This window comes from Pseudopipra pipra, chromosome 10 (assembly GCF_036250125.1).
Source record: "Pseudopipra pipra isolate bDixPip1 chromosome 10, bDixPip1.hap1, whole genome shotgun sequence".
Classification (NCBI taxonomy): domain Eukaryota; kingdom Metazoa; phylum Chordata; class Aves; order Passeriformes; family Pipridae; genus Pseudopipra; species Pseudopipra pipra.
Window position 1 is genome coordinate 8,334,207 of NC_087558.1, and position 22,930 is coordinate 8,357,136.

The 22,930-nt window shown below is 42.9% G+C and overlaps 1 long non-coding RNA gene across 1 annotated transcript in view; it reads left to right on the forward strand.

Moving 5' to 3' along the window:
* Nucleotides 1–21,223, forward strand: part of LOC135419509 (uncharacterized) — a 30,690-nt gene extending 9,467 nt beyond the window's left edge. The window contains exons 2-6 of the long non-coding RNA XR_010433033.1: nt 14,825–15,146; nt 16,567–16,971; nt 18,048–18,284; nt 19,379–19,523; nt 19,711–21,223. This is a non-coding gene — a long non-coding RNA (uncharacterized LOC135419509). The remainder of the gene's footprint in view (nt 1–14,824; nt 15,147–16,566; nt 16,972–18,047; nt 18,285–19,378; nt 19,524–19,710) is intronic.
* Nucleotides 21,224–22,930: the final 1,707 nt, after the last annotated feature.

Sequence of the window (22,930 nt, forward strand, 5' to 3'; positions counted from 1 at the left end):
AGCTATGAGCCAATTTGAACTAAATTTCCTGGCAAGACTAATGTTCCAGAGATGCTTCTTAGCAGTGAGCTTTGGAAACAAGTTCCAACAAAAAGAGTGGAAGAAGGCGGCTCAACATAATGTCCATTGTTCAGCGAAGCCTACTGGATCCCAGGGACCTCTCCTAAGAGAAGACCTTTGGAAAGCTGGCTCTGTAAGTGTCATGGCACTAGTGGAATAATATCTCGGCGTGTTGCTTGTCTCTTTATCTCCACCGTTTTCTAATGCTGGACTAGGTTTAACGTAGCACTTCTCAACTATTTCCATACACACTGACTGCAGTGTGTTACATACACATTGAAGTGTACTACACTCTTATTGCAAAATGTCTATTTTTGGTAGGTACTCTGTCCCATACTTATTCTAGTCCAACGCCAGCATCCTATTAAGAAAGTGGCATCTTCCTCCTGTTCTCCACAGAACAGATGTAACTGCAGACAGTTCCTGCCTTTTTCTACATACCTATTTAGCACTTCTCTGTCTCTGACTAGTAATGATCATATGTGTGACCCATAGTTTGTGTGTTCTTAATAAGCTTTTCTTAAAATGCGTATATTCAGGTCTTTTCACCACAGATGTTTCAGGAATTCTGTTGGCTTCACTGAGCAGTCGATCAGATATTTAAGCTTACAGCTTTGATTTTACCTTATCTTGTTTCTATCTGCTGTATACACACTTTATATCGCTCATCTACTTGCAGTATGTACAGCTGCAATACTGACATTAATGAGGGCTCCAAGATAGCATCTTTATTATAATAAACCATTAATATGGCACTAAAATGCTGCTGTTTGTGGTTTTGCCTCAGTATGAAGCAGCTGGCAGCTATGTCAATTGTCACTCTGAATATATTAATAGACAAGAAAATGAGAATTTATTAATATGGAGCAATGCATAGAGACTAAAGCAGGCAGACAGGCCCAGAGTTGCATTTGACCTGGGCAACAGCTTGCACAGAGCAACAGCTCGCACAGAGCAACAGCTCACATGCACTTGATGAAACAAGGGTAAGAGTTTTTCATTTTGATTTGGATGAAGATTGAAGATAGGAATTTTGTCTGGGATGTACAGTTCTCTTCACCAAGGCCCCTACTCATCAAATTCTGCTTTATGATGATCTTTCTGAATAGAATTCTACTCCACAATAGTCTAAAGAATATCACAGGAAAACATTACCTGTATTTTGCAAGAAGAGATTAAAGATAAGCAATAGTAGCCAAGATGCCAAGCCCAGGCCCTTGTAATTGCTGGACAACTTTGGCCTTTCCAAAATGAGCTTCTCTGAGTGTAGCATCCTGCTGCAGACACATGCCTGCCTGAAGGCCACATATTCTGTACTTATAATATGTACTGCATTATTAGAATGCTGGCTTGTGATCTTAAGTTGGTATCAGGTAGAAAGCACAGAAAGTTCAGGTGTATGTGTGATATTTGTAGTGTTGTTGTTTTCTCCACAACCTGGCGGGTAACTCATTCAGGAGCAAATTTGCAGCCCATGACAGCAGTGTGTGTCCCACAGAAATGCCGATTTTTGAGAGAGGCCCATCTTCCCATCTCAGTGTAACAACCGCTGTCCACCTGGTGACAGTTTGGAAGAAAAAATGAAGGTAAAAAATCAGAGCAAGAGGAACAGAAAGGGGTAAAGCTGAAGATGATTCGGGAGGGGAAAGCAACCCCTCCATAGATTGCATTTGCCCTCTCTAGCCTTGTGAATGGTGACTTAGTCAAGGTTACACAGAGATGTTAAAAAGATGAGACACAACACAAGAGGAAGCGGTGACAGGATGAAAGGTTTGCTGAGATCAAATGAGAGAAATGAATACTCGAAGGGTCAGTCCTCCCTCTTATGCTTGCAAGTTCGGGCATTGGCTGTGCAAGGAGCCACAGTTGACAAAGCAGAATGACAGACATAGGGCTCAAGGGGCTGATTCTTCCCACTCTTGCACCAGGTTTGTGTGTGTGACACCCCCAGTGACTGCAGTGCATAAAGCTGGGAGCAAAGGAGCAGCGAGTCCTCTGAGTGAACTGTACAGCAGCACTTAACCCCCACTGGGTGGGTCACAAACCTGTGATTACATCCTTGTTCCCCAAGGCCTGGGAACACTTTGGGAAGATTTTAAGAGCTCAGCATTTAACCCTTTATTTAACTGCAAAGAAAAGAAAGAACAGGCTCTATCTTTGCAAACATTTCCCTATAAAATGGGAATGCTGATGAGTGAGTTGTTGTTCACTGAAAGTCCCATGGAATTCCAAATGTTTTTCACTAGCTGGTGAAAGCTAGGAAAAGCAGCCAAGTATTGATAGCCAAAAACATCCCAGGAAATATTTGGAAGCTGTGTAAAACTCCCACAGCGATAAGGGATGTAAGCAATCCTGCAATAAGACCATATACAAAGCTGCATAGTGATTATGTATAACCACTGGGGGATGAAATCCATATCATCCAGTAAATTCTTCTTCTTTCTGCAAACCCTGGTCTAAGGTGATTAAGGAGAACATCTAATGCCTCTCAAAAGTGTATCGACAACCTGAAATGGGAAGATTTTGAGGTTAAATGCCATACTCAATTTAATGTAACTATTCTGCCCAGCTCTGTGTGCCATGTCCATAGTAGTCATAGAGCTGGTCCATTAGCAGTATTCCAACCATTACAGCAGTAAAGGAAGATCAGTGTGTAAACATAAGTAATATTATCCCTAAGTAAGTTCAGTATTAGAATTTTTTTTTTCCTGGCCCAATAATATCTATACCATTTCTGCCCATTAAATATGGAAAAATTAATTCATTATTTGCTTGCACTGTGCAACAGGGTACAGAAACTTTAGAAGTGGTACTAATGAAAACCAGAAGCACCAGTCAGCACAGCAATGCCACTGGACTGGTGAGCCTCACAAAGGGAGTGGGCCTAGGTACACAACCTAACACTGCACTGACATGGTCATATTGTTTCTGGGCTCTGAACTCTGGTCTCTGCTGACTGAGAGGAAATGGCTGTAAAGGTGCTCTGAACACACTGGAGGATGTCTAAGAAAGCTCAGGTTTGCACTGTGTGGGCAGAGCCTTTGTAGCAGCTTCTGTAGGGTCATGACAGTTATAGACCTCACCATCATGAAAAGTCCTTGTGTTCAGTGGGAAGGGAAGAGGAAGAATCTCACAAGAAAAAGATGATCTTTCAGCAAATACAATTTTTTTTTTTTCAAATGTGCTGCTGGAAATTATTTAGTTTCATAAAATACATAGAGTGTATATTAACCTGGGCTGTTCACTGTGACTTCAAACAGCTCTAGCAAAGATACCTCTGCTACAGAGGTGCTACTAAAATTATTTTAGTTTGAAATTAAATGTTATAAGAATAGATTTTGATGTTAAATATTGATCCTATTATCTACTCTGCAGAAAGTGTGTAAATGCAATCTGTAACACAGAATGATATAGTGTAAAAGAAGAAATTATTTTAATTTGTTTTTACACAGTTTTCAGTTGAAACCACACCCTTGTAGTTCAAAAACTCTGAGAACACCTCCAAAGCAACCCTTAATGTGTGTGTGTGTGTGTGTGTGTGTGCATTAATGAATTTCTGTTCTCAGTGAAAGAGGACTGCACGTCTCAGCACTCTGAATAAGAACAGAGCATTCAATCCCTCTCCATAGCAAATTCAGCCTTCAACAAGTTAGTTCTTCCAGGGATGGCAGTGATGCAAAACTGCTTTGCAAATGTTTTTCTGGGTTTTGTTGCTAGGTGATGACTTGGAAAACTTTGCTATTCCTGCTGAGAGGTTTAAAAAAAACAGGCCTCACATTAAAGAGTACAAAAAATAGGCCATCTTGCTCCCTAACTCCCATTTCCTAACTCCTGGAGTCTGCACCCTGTGTGCCTTCTACACTCTCACATGCCCCTCTCTTCCCCCCGCCTTGGATCTGCTTGCCAGAAGTTGGAGGCCCAAAAAACCACTTCTATTACAGTGTAAGAAATTGAGAGGTAATTAATCTTTCTATTCCTGACCAAAATAAGCAATTCTGCAAGTGTACATTGTTTTATGCTGGCTTTTCTAGTCAAATTTTACTATTTTTTAATTTTATTAATAGAAACCTGTATGAACAGATTAATTACTGTTGACATGGTTGCAATCTGTTTCACATAGCAAAAAAATAGAGAGGTTTGGAGATGACCCCACAGCAGTTTTACTTAATCATGTACCTGGTCTGGACACAAAATCCTTTGACAGGCAACATGTTGGTAATTGATGAGGAGAAGACTGAGAGGTGACATTGTGAAATCAGGGTGAGGGCTCAAAGCCTTATTCCTTTGGATATTGCCAAAGTAGGCCTGTTGGTGGGGAGAAACAAGGTGTATTTGTTCAACCCATTATTGATTTTTGTGTCTACTGGGGCATTTTTTATATCATCTTATGCAAGTTTCCAGAGATGTAGCCTTGAATTAGTATATGGCTAAGCACACTATGCTCAGAAACAATTAGCCACTGCTGTTCTCCTTGAAAGCTATTTCTAAAATCTAAAGTCTTGTACTATAAACTGAATATAGGAACAAGCATTTTTTTATATATTGGCTCTGGATCAACGCATTAATAAGGGTTAAAAATTACCAAAGTCAGAGGAGCAAGCACCTATTTTCAGCAGCCAGAAAATAATGATCACTGACCTTTATAGCCTCAATTTGCAATTTGGCTCATTTGGAGTTTAATCCTCTTTCATCAGGTTGGCCAAGTAAGAAGACCCTAAACCTCATCTCCAGCAAAGTTCTCAGCATTTGACGACACTCGGTCTCTTAAAGTGATAGCATTTCTGGAGTGTAACTGGCACTGTACGACTCTATTGAAAGACATAAAGCCAAGAATTTCAGGCCCTAATCCTGTAAATCCTTGCATTTTCTTTTAAAATCTATTCACGTGAAAAGCTCCCGTGGCTTCAGGGACACCATTGGTATTCATGACTTCAGGCGCATGAGAGTTTTTGTATGATCAGGGTCTAAAACCAGGAGAACCAACAAGCCCCAGTGACTGACTCGAGTTTCTGCCACCCAGTTCTGGAAGGCTGTCGGTGGTTGTGGTTTTGGCTCTGCCACAGGGCTGGGTTTCCCTCCCTGTGCAGCCTCCACAGCAGACGCACAAGCGCTCACAGCTTTAACACTTCATTAGTTACTGGTGCGATGACAGAAGTTATATTGTCTCACGTCAGTAAGCAGTAAGTTAGATGAGGGGTGGGAAACAGGGACTTGCTTCTGAGGCTCAGGACAGGCAGTCCTCTTGCAGAAGCAAGTGGCACAGACATTGTCTGAAGAGATTGTTGGATTTCTGGCTGCTCTTTTATTTTAATATGACAGACTTAAGTAATTGAGAATGTAGTCACTTACAGGTGAATTAGCTTCTTTCCAGCTTTCATTATACAGAGTGGATGGCAACTCTACTCTCAAAGATTGAAATGCATTTATTATCTAATTATGTATTCATCACCATGAGAAAAATTACTCATTGCAGCACTGCTGTTCTGTGCAGAAGAAGGGAGGGAGCTGGATATCATATAGAGAAGGGACTTTTTGTGGTTGGTGGTGTTTAATATCTTCTCACTAGTGAGCTTTATGTATGGTTTGTAGATCTTTTCACCTACGGCTAAAGTTCTTCAAAGTCACTAGTTAAAATCAACTGTTTATTGTCAGAACAGCTTACAGGGAGTTTGCTCCACCTTGTGAGTCTTCTGGTCTTTGGCTCTGCTGATGTAAAGGCAACTTCTCACCAACATTTGTACTTGTACTTTGTTCTTGTCCTCTGTCTGCAAGGAAAATGTTGTGGAACAGTCAATGTTTTTGTGAGAGCACCAAATTATGTTTAAAACTTGCTCTGGTCTACTTGGTACATACTAATGTGTTTTAAACATGTTTGGGCTTGTTTGTTTGTTGTTGTTGTTTTAATATATGTCTGTTAATGGTCAGGAATCATTCACACACCAGCACTGTGAAAGATATCACATTGAGGACTGCTAGAGGTCAGGGAGGACTTCCACCAGTTTCTGTCAGCATCCTTCTCCCAGTCTGATGGAGGGTTTCTGCCAGGGTGAGATGGCACACTGGGAGTTGAAGTGCTCAGCTCTGTGGTCTCAACTTCTGTCTCCCTGTGGGACCAAAGGATTACAAAGGTATGATGTCCATGTCCATCTGTGTGTCCCCTGATAAAGCCTTTTTAACTTATTTGCTGATTTCATCTAAACTTGCCAAAAGCATGAAGGTATCAAAGGTCAGTAAGTTCCTACAGGTTTCAAGAGATTTTCAATTAGTCTTGAGGTAGGGGCCTAGACTGTAGAAAATCAATACAGGAGAGGAAAAAAAGCCCATATAAATGGCCAATTATGTCAAATACTTCTGCTGGAACTTCATCCTCAGACACTAAAGGCAATGATGAGAGGTAAATGTGTAGGAAACCAGGCTTCATTAGCTTGTTAAGTTGCAGAACTACTTCTTCCATTTTGAGTGGTTAAACAACCGTATGAGAAAGTTTGCCTGCTGAAAGGGCAGCAGGATCTGGGAAATGCGTGGGGATGGTGGATACTGGCTCCAGCAGACCTGTTGCCAGACCAGACACATTCAGAAATCCATGCAATGAGGTGTTCAAACCCAAATGACCTAACTGCCCTAGAATGGAGACAGTTATGGAGCATGGTGCAGTTGTCCAAATACTTAGAAATTTGGACCTTTGGAGCAAAAAAAAAAGTCTGGATAGCTGAGATAGCAGATGAGCTAATGATTGGTTTGTGTTTCATTATGACTGGTAACTTTGTATTAAATGCCAGGAATAGTCTGTGGAAACTCCCTTTAAAGATGTGTCTTGGATCAAACAAATGATTTGCAGGCAATTAATTGCCGTGAACAAATTGTCCAGGGCAGCCAGTGTAATAAGGACTTTTCCAGGAATGAAAAAAAAAAAAGACTGAAACCAGTTTAAAGATTGAGCACTTTACTGGGGATTTTAGCCGTGTGAGCTCAGGATGACCTGCAGCAGAAGCAGAACCTGCCCATTTTCCAAATTCACATTTCTGACAAGCAACCAGTAGCAGAGAGGAGCCCCTCAGTGGCATGAGTGAACCTGAGAATCAAGGAAACACCACTACAGGTGGAGAAGGAGGTGATTTACCAGGGCTTCCATCAAAAGGTTCATCTGCAGAGCTGTACCCATAGATTGGGTGTGGCACAATCACTTTGGGAAGCCTGCAGTTTAGCCCAGCAGTTTAGCCCACCCGTGCTCTGCGCCAGCCAGATCCAGGCCAGAAGCTTCATTAGTGTGGCACAAAGTAGCAAGCCATGGTGGGGAGCAGGGGGAATTAGATCAAGCTGTGACTGTGTGGACAAGCAGCTGCTGGCTCTGCTCTGGGCAGTGTGGAGCAGGGGCACAGCAGGACCCGAAACCAAAACAGAGAAATCAGCCTATAGTAAAATGCCTCTCAGTGCTACTGGAGAAGATAATAGTACAAATATTATACAATGCCTTGAAAGTGTGATACCTGACTGCGGAAAAACTCCATTTCCATTACAGGAACTAGGTCGCTGCTGAGGAGGTGCCACTGGGAGCGGTCCCTGAGCAGTGTCAGTGTCACTCACAGGGAACGTTGTTGCTGACACTTGTATTTGCAGTCAGGCTGCACTCTGGACCTATTTTCGTTTAATAAATAGTTTCCTCTTTCAAAAATTGAGGTTTCCATCACACTGAAGGTAATCACAGGTGGAAATCAAATTTTTCAAGTCATTTTTTTCAAATAGTTTCAGCAGAGGAAAGAATTGGAGGGAAATCACTGATGCCTTTTTGGTGTGAGCTCTGTCACTGAGCTGGTAATTGAAGGAAGAGACCATTGACAAGATATTTCAAGACTTATCCTTCATACTTTGTTTTTTTCCTACAACTACTCAAACAGAATTTTGTTTTTATTTCAATTCAGGACAGAAGAAGCCAAACCAATCATATCCCTCTATATAAAGCTCAGATGACTTTTTCCTTTTTTTCTTTTTTTCCGTTTTGTCAAGAAAGGAGGCATACCCTGGTTGTGTTTTGTCCTTTTCTAAACAGGTTTTGGTTCAGCAGCCAGGAGAAAACCTATCTCCATCCCGTGGCTCTCCAGATATGGACATGCAGAGGGGGCTGGAGCAAGTGGGGTGCTCCCATTCCATGGTGCTGGGCAGGCCCGAGCATGTACATGGCAGTGGTGTGACCCTGTGCAGACTGATTCCTTGGGAGACTAATTGGAAACCTGCCCTAACCAAGTAAGCAAAGAACTAGTTGCTCAGGGGAATATATGTGTCCAAAAGAGATGAGGGGATTCCTATTGCCCTGGGGTGTTAAGATATGCAAGCATGGGTTTGTTGCTGAAGTACTGGGTGTGCTGTCACCAAAACGGTCTCCAGACCTGCTTAGGGATTCCCAAAGGGGAAACCCTGATATCTTCCTAACATGGTTGGAAATGGTTTGCTCAGAGAGGAAAAATTTAAGTTTAAAGATGATCTGTGTTTAGGTGGTGTTTAGGATGCTGGTGGCAGCTATCAATAGGTAGAAAAAGATAGTGTTCAAAGCAAAAAGACAATGATTTGTTGCTGTGGACATAGGTAAAGGGATTCATGCCACGTGACTGAGAGGAGATGGTAAAGTAGAAAAAAATCCGGAGAGAGAAAATTGCTTTGCTTCTTCACGTGACTGGCGAGGATGTGCTGGGGACCATGGCACTGCCTTAGGCTCCACAGAGTGACGAGTAAAACTGGGGTGGAAGCTTTGCAAGGGGTTGATCCACCCACAGATCCAAGTTCATTTTCTCACGATACCGTGAGCCCAAACAGTTCCCAGCCATTGGCTCATCCTAGCTGCTCCCCCTGCCCCCTTCCTGACTCACGAAACAGTTGTCTGTGGGTCCATGTTGTGAGCTGGCTGAGGCATCTGATCTTCCTGGAAAATAACCTGGCACAAATGGAAATTATTTTTTTTCAGCTGCATCAGCTCTGCAATCAACTTTGCAGTGTTGTGGCAACACATCCAAGGGGGGCTGGAGGCCATAACAAGCAGCAGGGCGTGGGAATATCTTGGTTTGATATCGCCATCGAAGGCAGGAGCCTGCCCATAAATGTCTCTGAAATTGAGAGAAAGTGAGCACCATTTTTCTTGCAGGGGCACTGTGAGAAATTGTGTAAACTTCTTTCAGAAATCAGGTTAAAAGAATCCAATTCAAACACGCCAGCACCAAAAATGTAGTAGCTGCAAGGCCCACAGGAAAGGGGTGTGGTGGCTGTCTTTTGGTGGTGTCTAGGATGCTGTAGGCAGCATTGAAGTGAAAATTTTTAAATAGGCTTCAAAAAATAAGTAATTTGTCTGTTTTTCTCCAGTGTTCTGACTCATTAGGGATCAGATTTTCTACCTAAACAAGAACTCTTTTTAAAACGTAATGAAAATGACTACAGAAGTTAGGGCTTTAAGCAAAATACAATGTATTGAGACTGACACTAGAAGTGTGGGAGTCGATAACTCCAACACTTTTACTTGTAACTACTGTCAGGATTTTGAAATTCATTTGAGTGGAGAGATTTCATGAGGCAGCTAGTTTAGAAACATTTGAAAATGAGTAGTTGTGCCTCAGCCTTAATTGCAAAAGGAGAGAAAAGTATGTTTAAAACAACAATCTCCGGTTTTCTCCAGGTCCCAGTGAGCAAAAAGGAGGCTTTAAAGAAGACTTTGTTGCAGAATTTCCACTCCCAGCACTGAAAGATTATAAACCCCCTGCCCTTTTTTTTTTCTCTTATACTATGAGAGAAAGGCAAGTTCACTGTAAGTTGAAAAACAGGCTAGGAATTTCTACGTACAAAGCAGATGGACACACACAGCCCTTTTTGGGATACTTGGATATGTCTCCTTAGCCACCACAGCTTGTTTTGCACTTCAGATCGATCCACGCAGGCCATTGTTGCCATGCACCTGTCTGTAATTTTGGAGGTTCGTCTACCTCCAGCAAACTATATTTAAAAACCTCAGTGCTGATTAGACAGAGGGAAAAAAAAGTTCAGGGGAAGGGATTTCCTAGTTCACAAATAAGAATGTGCAGTGGAGCACTCACTAAGTAAACAGAAAACATGGGCAGCTGAGAGAAATCAATTTAGCTGAACAAACAATGTTCCATGTAATGAACTACTAATTATCCTTTTATGCCATGTCAGTCTGAGTGATTACAGAGCTGTGCAGTTTAATTTGACGTTTGAGCATTTCCTTGCTCCATTAGCCTCATATAAAGCTACGACACGTTGAGAGGAATTAAAAAAAAATGGTGGTGGGTTGGGGGGGAAGGAGGCTGCATTTATCCAGAACTAAGTAAGCACCTGTAGCAGTCATGAGGAAAAGAGCTTCTTCATTTTTCCTTCTTTTGGCTTTTTTAATTCTTAGTTGTGATGAAAGGGGCAGCACTTGGGAAATGAGGAGTACATCTGATGCTCATAGAAAACTCCTTCAATGTGTTGATAATGTCCCAGGTCTTTAGACCCTGCTTTAAACTATCATCGAGGGTTTGAATAAATAAATTGCATAGATCAGACACACATACAGATCAAGGGGAAAGTGGATGGTAAACAATACTGTGTGGGAACAAATATATTCTCCTAGATACTTTTTTTTTTACTGGTGATTTGCACACAGTAGGTAAATTGAATCCCTAGGTGCTTGGGAAATCTTGTGGTTAATCTTGGACTGAAGGACATGTATTATAAATATTGCTTTATTATCATACTGTTTGTCCAACTACCTGTACTGATAACAGGATTAGAGGGAATTAACATATGGAGAAAGATAAAGACAGTTTGTTAGGATATATATTATGGCTATTAACTCTAGGAGTACCAGTGAAGTACCTGTAGTCTGATATAGAGCTATATATTTTGGACTAGATTTTTCTTTCATAAAAGGTAAGTCAAGCCCAACATCACTTGACGTTTAGGAGAAATTTCCATGGGAAAGGTGCAGATGCAAGGGGGACCGTGCCCCACGTCTAGGTAATACACCAACATATGAAACAGTGTCATGAGGGATAAATATGACCCCAGTGTCCAATGATAGTATTTATAGGGTTGCATTAATTTAAGTACAAATTGAAAAGCAAATGTTTAAAAACCATTTGGTGTAACTACCTGACATCTCTGCTATGCACGCCACTGAAAAACGTGCCATGATTCCCTCCAGGCTCACTCTTCTCTCACTGTGACATAGACAAGAACTCCCAGGTTGGGATAATATTTGAAGAAATGGCTTTTCAAAATTTTAAATTTTATTTTAAATCTCAAGGAGAACTAATAGCAACTTGAATGTAAAAAGAAAGAAGAAATAGGAAAGTAAAAACCCTCCCCAAAACTGGAAAACTCAAAGATCCGGTTGACTATTTTGGCTCAGATGCTACTCATACAAGGCCAGATCCTTGGCAGGGGCAAGCTGATTTCAATGAAGAATCCCTCTTTTGTCCACTAAGGATGGGCCCCGAACGTGCGCGCAGAGGACGCAGTGGCTCCTCTCTCCCACTCGCTGTTGACACACAGCCTGCTCCTTTTGGCCGTCCCCCAGCCTGTCCTCAGGGTCTCCATTCTGCCCCACCTTTTTTTTTTTTTTTTAGTTTGGCTGCCAAATATCATTTCCACAGCCTTAAAAGACTGGGAGCTTTTTATCTGCCACAGAAGTACCACAGAAGGGGAAAGAGGGGAAAGGTTCCTGCATGGTGGAAGGCCGGAGCCCTGGCGCTGTTCAGCATGGGGGCGCAGCGAGAGCCCACTGGTGGTTTGGACACCTGTTTGCTGCACATGCCACAGCCCTCAGCCCACTTGCTTGGCCTTTTTACACAGGACTCAGCCACCTACCAGGTGATACTGGTTTCTTCTCTGGTTGGTTGTTTTGTGGGTTTTTTTGGTTTTGTTTTTATTTTGGTGATTATCCCATTGGGCTGGATTGAAGCTGAGTCGAATTTTGGCTCTGCTGCAAGGCATGACTGAGCTGCAGGCTCTTACCCCAGGGCTGAACTGGCCCCTCTGTTCCTTCCTAATGCACATTAGACACATTGGGGCCTTTCTCCGCTGTGCATTTGTGACTCCCATTGACGCTAATGGGTGTGACATGTGTCTATCCAGCGGAGAATAGACCCCATTGACTACAGCAGTTCCCTGGCCTTGAGCGGTGCTCGTCACTTGATTAAGCCAAACTAATGAGGCACGACCAGGGCCAATGGGAATGTGTGGGACTCAGGCATTGCAAAAGCTGATGGAAACCTGCAGCTTTGCTGGGGGCTGGGTTTTGTTATGCCAGGCAAAGACACGGGATGCCATGGGATGGAGTGTACAGGAACAGGTGCTGTCACAGACATGAACAGTGCAGAGAGGGTTCACACTGCTGATGACAGCACCCCAAATTGCCCTCTTTGAGTGGTAATTACATGTGAGAGTGTCTTGTGTGCTCAGCAGGGTTTAAAACTGGTTTGGTCTTGGCTCTTGCTCAATGTCTCTCTACGTTTCAGGATCTGAATTTGGCCCTGTGGCTCTTTTTCTGGGGCATGTGCACAGGGGTATTTTTGGCTCTTTAGCAGACAGTCCAGTGGTTAAGGCAGGCAGTATCCTTTTCACCAACACTGAACTTCATCAGCTTGGGGAATGAGAAGGGTAGGGGAGACACTTGCAAGTTCAGCCTCAATCCGAGTGTGACTGTGCTTGCAGAGAAACAGGCTGGGAGAAAATCAGGAGTGACACCTAAAGAACTGAGAGCACGGACATGGCCTCCCATGAACAGGCACATACCCCATACAGACACAAATTCTACTTGCTGAACTGAGGCCAGGAACTCTGGCCTTCCTGCAAAACACAGCATCATCCCAAACCACTGTGGTAATGTGAGGGCATAACCTGATAGGCCAGGGCCAGACTACAAAGGCATATAGGTCAGATGTAGGTCTTGAGATAAAACACTAAGCATTAAGAAAAAACTCAGTTCTATTTTAAGACTTGCTGTTTTGGAGAGCCTGGGTAAGAAGTTGCCTGTACTTTCCCCTGTACTTTACCTGCTGGTACATTCCAGGTCAGAGGAGGTTTGTATTTTTGTCATATTGCAATACTTGCCTTTATGTAAGCGCTGCTAAGAATAAAATTAGCAGTGGGAGAAAAACATCAGTTTGATGTCTAAATTTAGAAAACTTGATGAATAAATCTATTAACTTCGTTGTGGGGAGAGAAAAGAATAGCAACCCTTCGCTTAAAGAAAAGATAAAATAAATATAAAATCAGAGCTGATTGCCCCCTCTGGTTTTCGGAGGTGGGTTCTTAAACATTCTCTTGTCCCCTTCAGAGGATAAATATTAATTGACTCGATTCATGGAACTATGGCTTGAGAAGATATGGTCAGTTGGATCTGAGAGGCTTTGACATGATTATCAAATGCTTTCAGTATTTGTGAAGGTAGAGAGCAAAGGGGGAAGGAGGGTTTGTCCACTTGAGTAGGTGTCCTCCCAGGAAGCAAGCTCCAGCTGTTCGGCACCACTGCTGTCCTCGCTGGCACAGTCACAGCAGGCAGCCCCCTGTCCAGGACACTAATTAATCAGCAAGGAGGCTGTGACAGGAAGCAGCATGGGGCTCTCTGAGGTTTGGCAGGGAGAATCCAAGCGTAAAACTGCCCCAAGCACCACAAGTTTCTTCCTGTCCCTGCATCCTGGGCAGTGTGGGACTATGTGCTCCAGTCAAGCCCCATGGTGATCACAGTACACATAAGTGTCTTTGGGCTTTGTCCAGAGCTCTAGATGATGCTGCCATTTGCACCTTGCAAGGCAGGTACCTTTTTCTGCCTGCCCCAAACTTTAGCACAAGTCCCCATCACAGACCGTAACATTTTATGTCAAGAACTGTTTTCCTTTGCCCAGTATCTCTGGCAGCTGTACCTATCATTTTTCTTGGCATATCCAGAACAGGTCATCCTCCTATTTCATACTGAATTGGCTGAACATGGAGAAGAGGCAGTGCATAAACTAAGCAAATAATGTTTATGTTTTTCCTATAGCTGCTCTTTGGACACCTACAGGTCATTAATTTCTTTGTTTCTAATCAACCTGCCAGCTAGCAGTTCTCCTGGCCAATGTGACCTGCTCCCTTTGTGCAGGCTGCTGACCTATTCCCACTGAGCCATGCTACAGGATGTGTTCAGGAGGCATCAGGACTCTTGGGACATTACTAGCTTTTTGCTGAAACTAGAAGGGATATAAGTGATACAGTCATAATATGGATAACCAGGAGCTCTGTCTGTTTTCCCACCCTACCCTCCATATACTGACAGTGTTAACTGAAAGAGTAATACCATTAGTTTGGTGGGGACATGGGGCCATGCTAGCAGGTGGATGTCACTGCTGAAAAGGGACTAAGAGCTATGCTGTGACTATAGATCCATCACACAAAAGCCCAAAGCTGTTACTGCAACCTCCAAGAAACAGCCTCTGGTGATGGAAAGAAAATCAGCGTCATCTCATGACACTGCTGTTCCTGTAGGCTGTGAATTTAAAAGAAGGCAGGCTGAGGAAGGGAGCATGGAAATCCCTGCTGATCAGGAGCGAGACTATTTTTCTCCTTTAAGAACATTTGCTCAGCTTTTTAATTTCCAGTGTTTCCAGTTGCCATATCAACCTGAGAAATTCGCCTGGCAATTAATAGCTTATTTTTCAATGGAAGATCATAAAATTTAGGTGCATCAGTTCAGCATTTGTTTGCTGGGACTTCACTTTATCTTATTTTACTTTATTTTCAGTATTTGATTGCCAACCAAGGATCCCCACCCTCCCTTTGCCCAGGTACATCTCAGGTTCAGCAGCCCACATGCAGAAGTGAGGCACCAGGACAAATACCAGTAGCTGGGATAAAGCCTGCAGGACACATCCCACAGTCTGGGAAAGGCCACAAGCATCAATGGAAACACTCTGGCTGGAGATAAGTGGCAGCTTCAGCTTTTATGTTGCTCTGAAGAACAGGCACAGGAGGCACAGTGGAGGGAAGGGAGGTTTCTCCTGGCTTTGCTGTTGAACAGTGTGTTGGTTTTCTTGGAACCTGCATCTGCATCCAGCACCATCGAGGTGGGGAAGAGCAGGGTGGGGAGGGAGTCTGCACTCACTCTCAGTGGTAGTCTAGAAACTTCCATGTCCTCTTTCCAGCCCATCCCTGGCCTTTCATGGGTCACTGGTGTAAATGGGGACTAATCTGCCCCAGTGCAGATGAATCTGCAGGGACTTTTCTGTGGTGAATGTATCGTTTGGTTTGTTGTGGGTTTGTGGTGGGTTTTTTTTTCTTTAAACAGAATAAGAATGGGAAACAAGAAAGTCAAAAAGCCCTGAATCTTTACCTTTTTTAAGTGGAGACACCACCACAGCAGGACATAATGACTTGCTGTGGTGGTGGTGGTTTGTCTGAGAGCCTGGAGATTTATGTAATGAGAAACACAATTCCTGCAAAGAACATTGTTAAATCTTTTCAAAATTTCAGCTATAAGCCATTTTATTGCTAATAATATGGCTAGATTCTTCTTTTGAAGAATCTGGGAATGTTTGACAAGTGGGGAAAATGGAGAGGACTTGAGGCACCATAATCTGTATTTTCCATTTACCTTGCTTGAAGCTTGAACAACACATGTGCCACAAATGATTTGTTTATTCCTAAGCACCCCCAAGGAGCCCAGTCTCCATTCTCAGGCATATAATGGCTATTCAAATGAAAGCTTTAATAGGTTGTTGCAGATCTGATATCAATGCAGCGAGAGAAAAAGATATGCAAATATTCGAAATTAAACAAACTAGCTCCTGCCCTTTGCCTTTGGAGGTGCAGTTTCAAATCTGGATGGTGTCACCAATGCAATGAGTTTGCTAGACTCAGCTCTCTGGAGAACTAGTTCCTTTTTCACCTTTTTTCCCCCCACTTTGCCTCACAAAGCTTTCACATTGTTTGAAATATTTTCTGTCTCTAGCACTCACGAGGAAGGAGAGCCCCAACTGGGGCTGAAATACATGATGTGTTCAGATTTGAGACTGAGGAACATTGCTGGGAGAAGCTCCTGCTGTGCTAGTTTGTTCCACATCTTCTTAAATCAAGGCACTTAACCTCAGTGCCTTCTCCTGGGCATTTCCCCATGCTGTAGAAACAGTTTTGGAAGAGTGACACAGACAAAAGTCCAATTAGGGGTTTCTGTCCACACTGCAAGACAAATCAGAGGCTTCACTGGTTCTTAACATGGCCCCTGCTCCTCTTTTGCTCCATGTAATGTGTGTGTGAGCCAGGCCCAAAAACCACTTCAAAACTGTAAAAATAACATGTCATCCACCTAACCACTGAAACCGAGCCAGCAGCTACCGAGTGCATTGAACAGCAGGGAAAAATAATAATTTTACATCAAAAACATCATAAAAGTTTCCAATGTATTCCAGGCTCTTGTAAAACTGCTATTATCTTGTCCAACCCCCAAGGCTTTTAGCACATTTATCAATTATGCTGTGTGGATTTCAGAAAAGGCAGTGCCTGGAATGCGGGTGCATCGCGCAGACGGCAGCAGGAGCGCGGCTGCGCCGGGTCCGCAGGACATCCACACACACCTCGGCTCTGCTGCCAGCTCCCGGCCCGGGGGCAGAATCCCTGGAGCATCCCCGTACCTCTGTTGCCCTCCCATCTTCTGTGCGTGATCACAAGAGCTTTGAAGCAAAGCTTGTTCCATCGTTACTGCTGGTGAACCAAACTTTGTCAGCAATGACGAGGGGCACTCAACCTAAAATATCTCCAGATACCTGCAAACATTTAGGAAACCCCTGAGTTACAGTGTGAGCAATGAGAAACAAAGAGAGAGCCCAGTGCTCAGCAGGAAGCATGAGGAGGACCTTGCTTTGATTGGGTCATGTGGACAGTCTTCTGGCTGTGGTAGGTACCAGAGTATGTTGGAAGTAGCGTGGGAAAGTGGGTTTGCATCCCAGAGACTTGATGCTCTGCCCCACTGACGTTATCCAAGGCTGGGCACCTCAGGGTTTCAAAGGGGAGGATCTGATGAGGGCACATGAAGAAGAGGGCTTCAGAAAACAAACCCCCAACTTTAGTTTAGCTATTCACAACTTTAATTTAGCTAGTTGTTTCCTTCAGAACCAAGGAGAGAAAATGCCCAATAGCCCAAATCATAACGAAAAGATCTTGCTGTACAAATGTGAACGGTATCGTACAGAAATGTTCCCCAAAACTGTATTTTGTGAGAGTACTGGGAGCTGTGGCCAAATCCCAGATTTGAATGTGGCTAGACAGTTGGAATTAAAGGTGATCTCTGGCCATGTTTAAACACGAACTAGGCCATAAGCTTCTTATGGGCTGTGGTTACAGAAGAAAAAAAAAAAAGGCTGACTCACAGTGGGAGAGCACAAGGCTGGAACATTCCCATGCAATCCTCCCTGCTCTCCAGAGGTGTCTGGCTTGTTCCTAGAGATCCTGGACACCCAGTCCTCCCATATACCTCCCTGGACACTTGCAGATCATTAGTATTTCTGAAAGATCAACTTGAAGGCTGCAGATGAGAAGTGTTTCTTTTGGCCTGTCAGTAGCCAAAACAGAAGAAAGAAAACAGAATTCTCCGAAGTTTTTCCAAAATGCATGCCCAATTCAAACAGACTCATCTGGCTTCCTTGCAAGTGTGATTCCCAGATCACAGCTAAGTCTAGCACAGATTTTGCCAATCATATCATTTCTGCATTGAGCTAAGCAGCGTGCAGAAGCAGACTTGTATTTTTGTAATTAAAAAATATTAATTAAAAGCTGATACATTTTGTAGGAAGCTCTTGATTTTGACCAACCTCATTTTCAGTTTTAAACATTTTTACTTGATCAGCATTTCATAATGAAATATATTCTTTTTCAAAGAGAAACACGTGATTCCATAGGAAAAATGCTTTAAGGATAAAATAATATCTAAGCATGAAGTAAATCAGCATCTAACCAGTTTTTGTTTCTTTCAGACACCCCAATGTTCAGAAACTGAGATTACCAATTCTGGTCCTATTTAAGACTGGGGAGAAAATGCAAAATTCTGAAATGTTTGCAAGGTTGGAAAACAGCTTTCCACTAAGTTCTCCTCGGATGAGATTGCAGAAATTCTTCTGTTTTCTTCTTCCTGCCTGGCTCTGTTACCAAGCAATTCTGTTCACACTGTTCTCCAAGACAAAATCTGAGCCAGACTGAGATTTGTGTTGATGGTGAGTGCCTGCCTTTCGTTTTTTCTTTCTTTAAGTAAAACAATTTCTTAAGGCTTTGAAATGGGGCTGATAAAAAGCAGCTTTTAAAATGCATTTTAGTAAATAGTTTGAAAACAGACCATAAAGTCTCGTAACTGTAGGTTTGTACTTAATTATACTTCACTGACAGCCAATTTTCCTTCTCCTCTGCAACGAGTCTCCTTTTTCTTTAAGAGCAAAACATATTGTATCCTACTTTTGAAAGATTTGTGGGGTTTCACACAAATTGAACAAGATCTGTAGGTAAACAGTGTCACCTAGTGGATAACTGGCATCGATTTTCCCAAAGCGTGGAAGAAGTTTGGCCGTGTGGGTTTTCCATTTTGTCCTAGAAAAAATATTATTTGAAACTGGAAAGAGTCCTGTACTGAGAAATGGGATCGTTGCCAAATGGCTGCAAATCCAAAGACGCATAAAGCAGTGGCCAGCACTGAGAGGGATATTTGTCATGTGCATGGGCACAGATCCAGTCCCATCAGCAGATACAAAGGGAAGAACTGATTCTCCAGCTCAGTGCCTGAATACCAAAAGGTTAAAGCAGCACATCCTGAAACGTTTATTTCCTGGATGTGTAGAGGTGTACTGGGCTCCACATTATCTCCTGCACCATCAGCTGCCCCTCTCATTTTCTCACAAAAGCATGTCAGTAGGTGCCTTTGCTGTGAGATTAGCCAAGCCTTCTGAGCAGCAGAAGTAAAAAAAAATTTGCAAAGTCCTTGAGGTGAGAGATTTGGCAGAGAGCATCTGAATGCAGGAGAAAGAGAATAGGCTCCATGGAAAAATCTCTCATCCTGAGGGGGTGGAATGATGACTTTGGGGATATGGTGGCAGGTATCTGTGAGAAAAGCTGCCCAGAGAAAGCAAGAGACAAGATAAGCTTGAAGAGCCTTCTGAGTTAGAATTAACAGGTCAGAAAATCAGGACACGATAGCCTCAAACAAGGGTAAAATTCTCCAGAAGGATGAATATGCTCCTGAAAACTAAAATGAAGTTGGATATCCTGAAGACCACTTAACAGCACTTAGGATTCTGCTTTCTAATTAACTTTTTGTCAGGATCCCTTGGGGTCAAGATGAATTTGAACCAAAGCACTGGAGGAAGGAATAAATATAAACAGAACTGAGACAAAAATGGAGAAATGTTCTTCACACTTCTAGAAACTCCTGGGTGGAAAAAAAAATTAGAATTCAATCAACAAAGGTGAGAACTCAGGCAACTTAGTTACAGGTATTCAGCTGGGTTTGTGCAGGTTGGGTGGGAAGTGGAGCTTTTATGTTCTACCTCTTCTTCCTCCTCCCGTAACGTCATCTCTGCAGTTTCTAACAACTGCATTTGTTTTTTCTGAGAATCCCACTGATATCCCTACTCCTTTCCTCACACTGAAAAGGAATGTGAAGAAGAGCAAAAGAATGGTTCCAGAGGTGACTCTTCCCTGTCCAAGAGGCAGCAGGTGGGAAAAAGTGAAACTGCCTGTCCAAAAGCTCAATAGTTGGCCTGCAGAATATTATCAGCTTCTTCTTAACATAGAGACCAGTCATGAAGAAGAGCAGGATTCCTGTATTACTGGACTGTGAGAACATTTCCAGAGTGAACATTTAGACCCAGGTCTTATGTTGACATGGATTTGGTCAAAGCAATAAGTCAAGCATTTTGAAGAATATGTAAATGCATTTTAGAATTGTAGTCAAAATGATAAATATCTAATTTTCATAGGTCAGGAAACCTGAGCTCTAGCACTTAATTACCTTCCAAATAAAAGGAAAATAGTGATTGATTGTTATGGCAGATTGTTCTGCTAAGTCAGTGTTTGGCCTCTGTTTTCTTCACTTTTGTCATGTATCAAATGGATGGTCTGTCATTCTTCTCCAAAAGGGGGAAAGTGATTATTGTGTAAAGCCCAAAGGAGCTCTGTATACAGGCAAGCTAAAATATGCTGCAAGTCGGGACACTTTCTCACCTGAGCATACACTCTGTTTCCAAAACAAACACTGGCATAACTGTATTTGCTCAGTTTGTGCAGTTTTCCTTCAAAGTATTTCATGCTTCTTTTTTGTACTAGTCTTCTTGGACCAGTTCCCACTGACTGAATCCATGGAAGGCACCACCTTCTACTGGTCCTTACTGTGGGTATTGGCAGGCACAGACTTCCTTGCATCACTTTGGTTGCTCTGTGCCTCAGTTTACTCCTCCACTAATGTAAGTTCTACTCTGACTCTTCCACAGTGCTTTTATTCTTGGGACCTCAGAGCAATTTTCTTTGCTATCCTCTCTCAGACAGTCAAACCATTACTAAATCAGACACTTACCATTTTTCCCTTCTCAAAGATAAAATGATAGTAATTCCTTTGCTCATTAAAGTGTAAATGGAGAGGAATCCTGTTGAGTTCAGTGATACTATGAGATGTAAAAGCACTGCATGAGGTCAGAATCTTCCCATGTGAGTTACAAGTGCAAAAAACAGTGAGTAAAAAGCTTGAATGGGTCAAGGATCCCACTCCTGGGAACAACAGAGGGAAGAAATAGAAGTAGCACCTGGAAAATGCTGCTCTCATCAAGAGAGGCCTCCTCCCCTGCAAATATCTGCTAACTCTAATATTAAACAAATAGAAATTTATCCATTATGTGGAATCATCTTTTGCTTTTTTTCACAGAGACACTCGTAGAAGAGCTTGGACTTTATTTTTCATAATAATTTTTAAACATAACTCTTGTTCTACCAGGAAATTGTCATTTCTTCAGCCAAGAACATCTCATCTGGAGTCTGAGGAGGGCTGGCATTCTTTGTAACAGTGTGCAAAGACAGCCTAAACATCTTAGCCTTCCCAGGCTGGATCCAGCTCTGCTTTCAGCAAACCCCTTGGATGCTCTTACTTGTCCTCCTGGCTGCATGTGCTCCCATATCCATGTGCTCCAATGGCACCACTCCCAGCCCAGGGTGGGCTGCCAGGTCCCCTGGGGGTGCAGGTACTGCCTAAAGAGGGTTTTTGGCAGGCAGTCTGCCTAAAACTGAGAGTGCTGCTGCCTGGATATGACATTCCCTTCCCTCTGTGATAGCAGCACACAGGAGAGCTCCCAAACCCCATTTGGACCCGTTTACACACACATAAGCCAAAAGGCAGGAGAAGACAACTGTGAGGGCAAACCTTGAGCCAAAAAGGCAAATTGCATTGCTCAAGTAGATGAGGAACCTCTGGCAGCCAGGAAAGGACATAAAAATATAATCACATTAACATCCATTCTTCAGGCTGTCTGGGTAAATGAAGATCCAGGGCAAGCAGCAAGCTGAGGAAATGGGCTGGTTGTGGAACACTCTGTGTCTGTGTTTGAGGCCATATTTTACCCATTTAAATGATCAGCACACAAGAAAAGCCAAACACGAGGCTTCCAAGCTGTCTGCATCCTGTCCTTCAAGGTGGCCTCATCCTCTAAGTAGTCACATTCCTGAGTACTGCGGAAATTTGAGGAGCTAATCATTTCCTCTGACTCAAAAGCAAAACAGCAAAGCAAAAACAAAACAAAAAATACTCAGGATCTTCCTGAAGCTCCATGTTTAAATCTGCTTTTCAGTGTGTACAGCATTTGTTTATCCCATAAGCAGTTTCTCAGGGTGACTCAGCTTAGGGCATCGGCTTGAGGAACTTCGACAAATTTGAAGAGAAAGCCTGGAGAAACTATGAAAGACTCCACATTTCCTCACCTTCCCTCCCAGCTGCCCATTCAGATTTTCCAGGAATGCTATGAGATAAGCTTTTTAACTCCATTACTAGTTCACATCCAGTCCTGGAGGAGTTTGTGCCTTACCATGAGAAAACCCTTGGCAGCTTTGGAAGGTGGGGATCATTCAGAGGCATCTCCAAAATATTAGCAGATCTCAGGACATTTGCACGTGAAACAACCATGTGAAAACCCATCACTGCTTCTGACTTTACTGGTTTAAGGCTGACTGGCTGTAGACCCTAATTTTTCCTCTTGTTCCTTGGAGTGGAAAGCAGGGTAGGACATTAATGAGGCAACCAGGAAGATGTGGCACCACTTCTGTATGTGCATGACTTCAGTCTCCAATAGTTGCATTCCAGCACCTTTCCCTCCAGTAAATGCAGTGAATATTCTTGTTCCTGTTTTAAAGGCAGCATTGAATGGGATGTTTTAAGCTGAGAATATTTTCCCAGCTCCTGGAAAGGGTTAGACACACAGCCCTGAGGTTGGCCAAGTGTGTGATTGCCATCAAACTAAGCAGCCGTGTTCAGCTTGTCTTGGATTTCTTTATATGAGACAAGGGATGATTCATAAAAGGAAATGCTGAGGCCACACAGGTTGTTAAGTCTCTAGTCTAACCAGGTGTAATGACTGAGGTTTTGCAGTTAAGGCAAAAAATAACAGATCATGGGTCAAATCCATCCCTGATGCAACTCCAGCATCGTCAGTAAGAGTTATCCACGTGTGAGTCTGGCCCCATGTTCCTCACTCGTACAATAAAGCAAGATCCCTCCTGCAGCAGAATCAATTGGGAAAAGGAGAAGAGAAAAAATGCTTCTTTCTTGCCCACATTAAAAATAATCACTTTTTTTCTTGCACAATGGGGCAGAGAAAACCAGTCCTAGAAACCA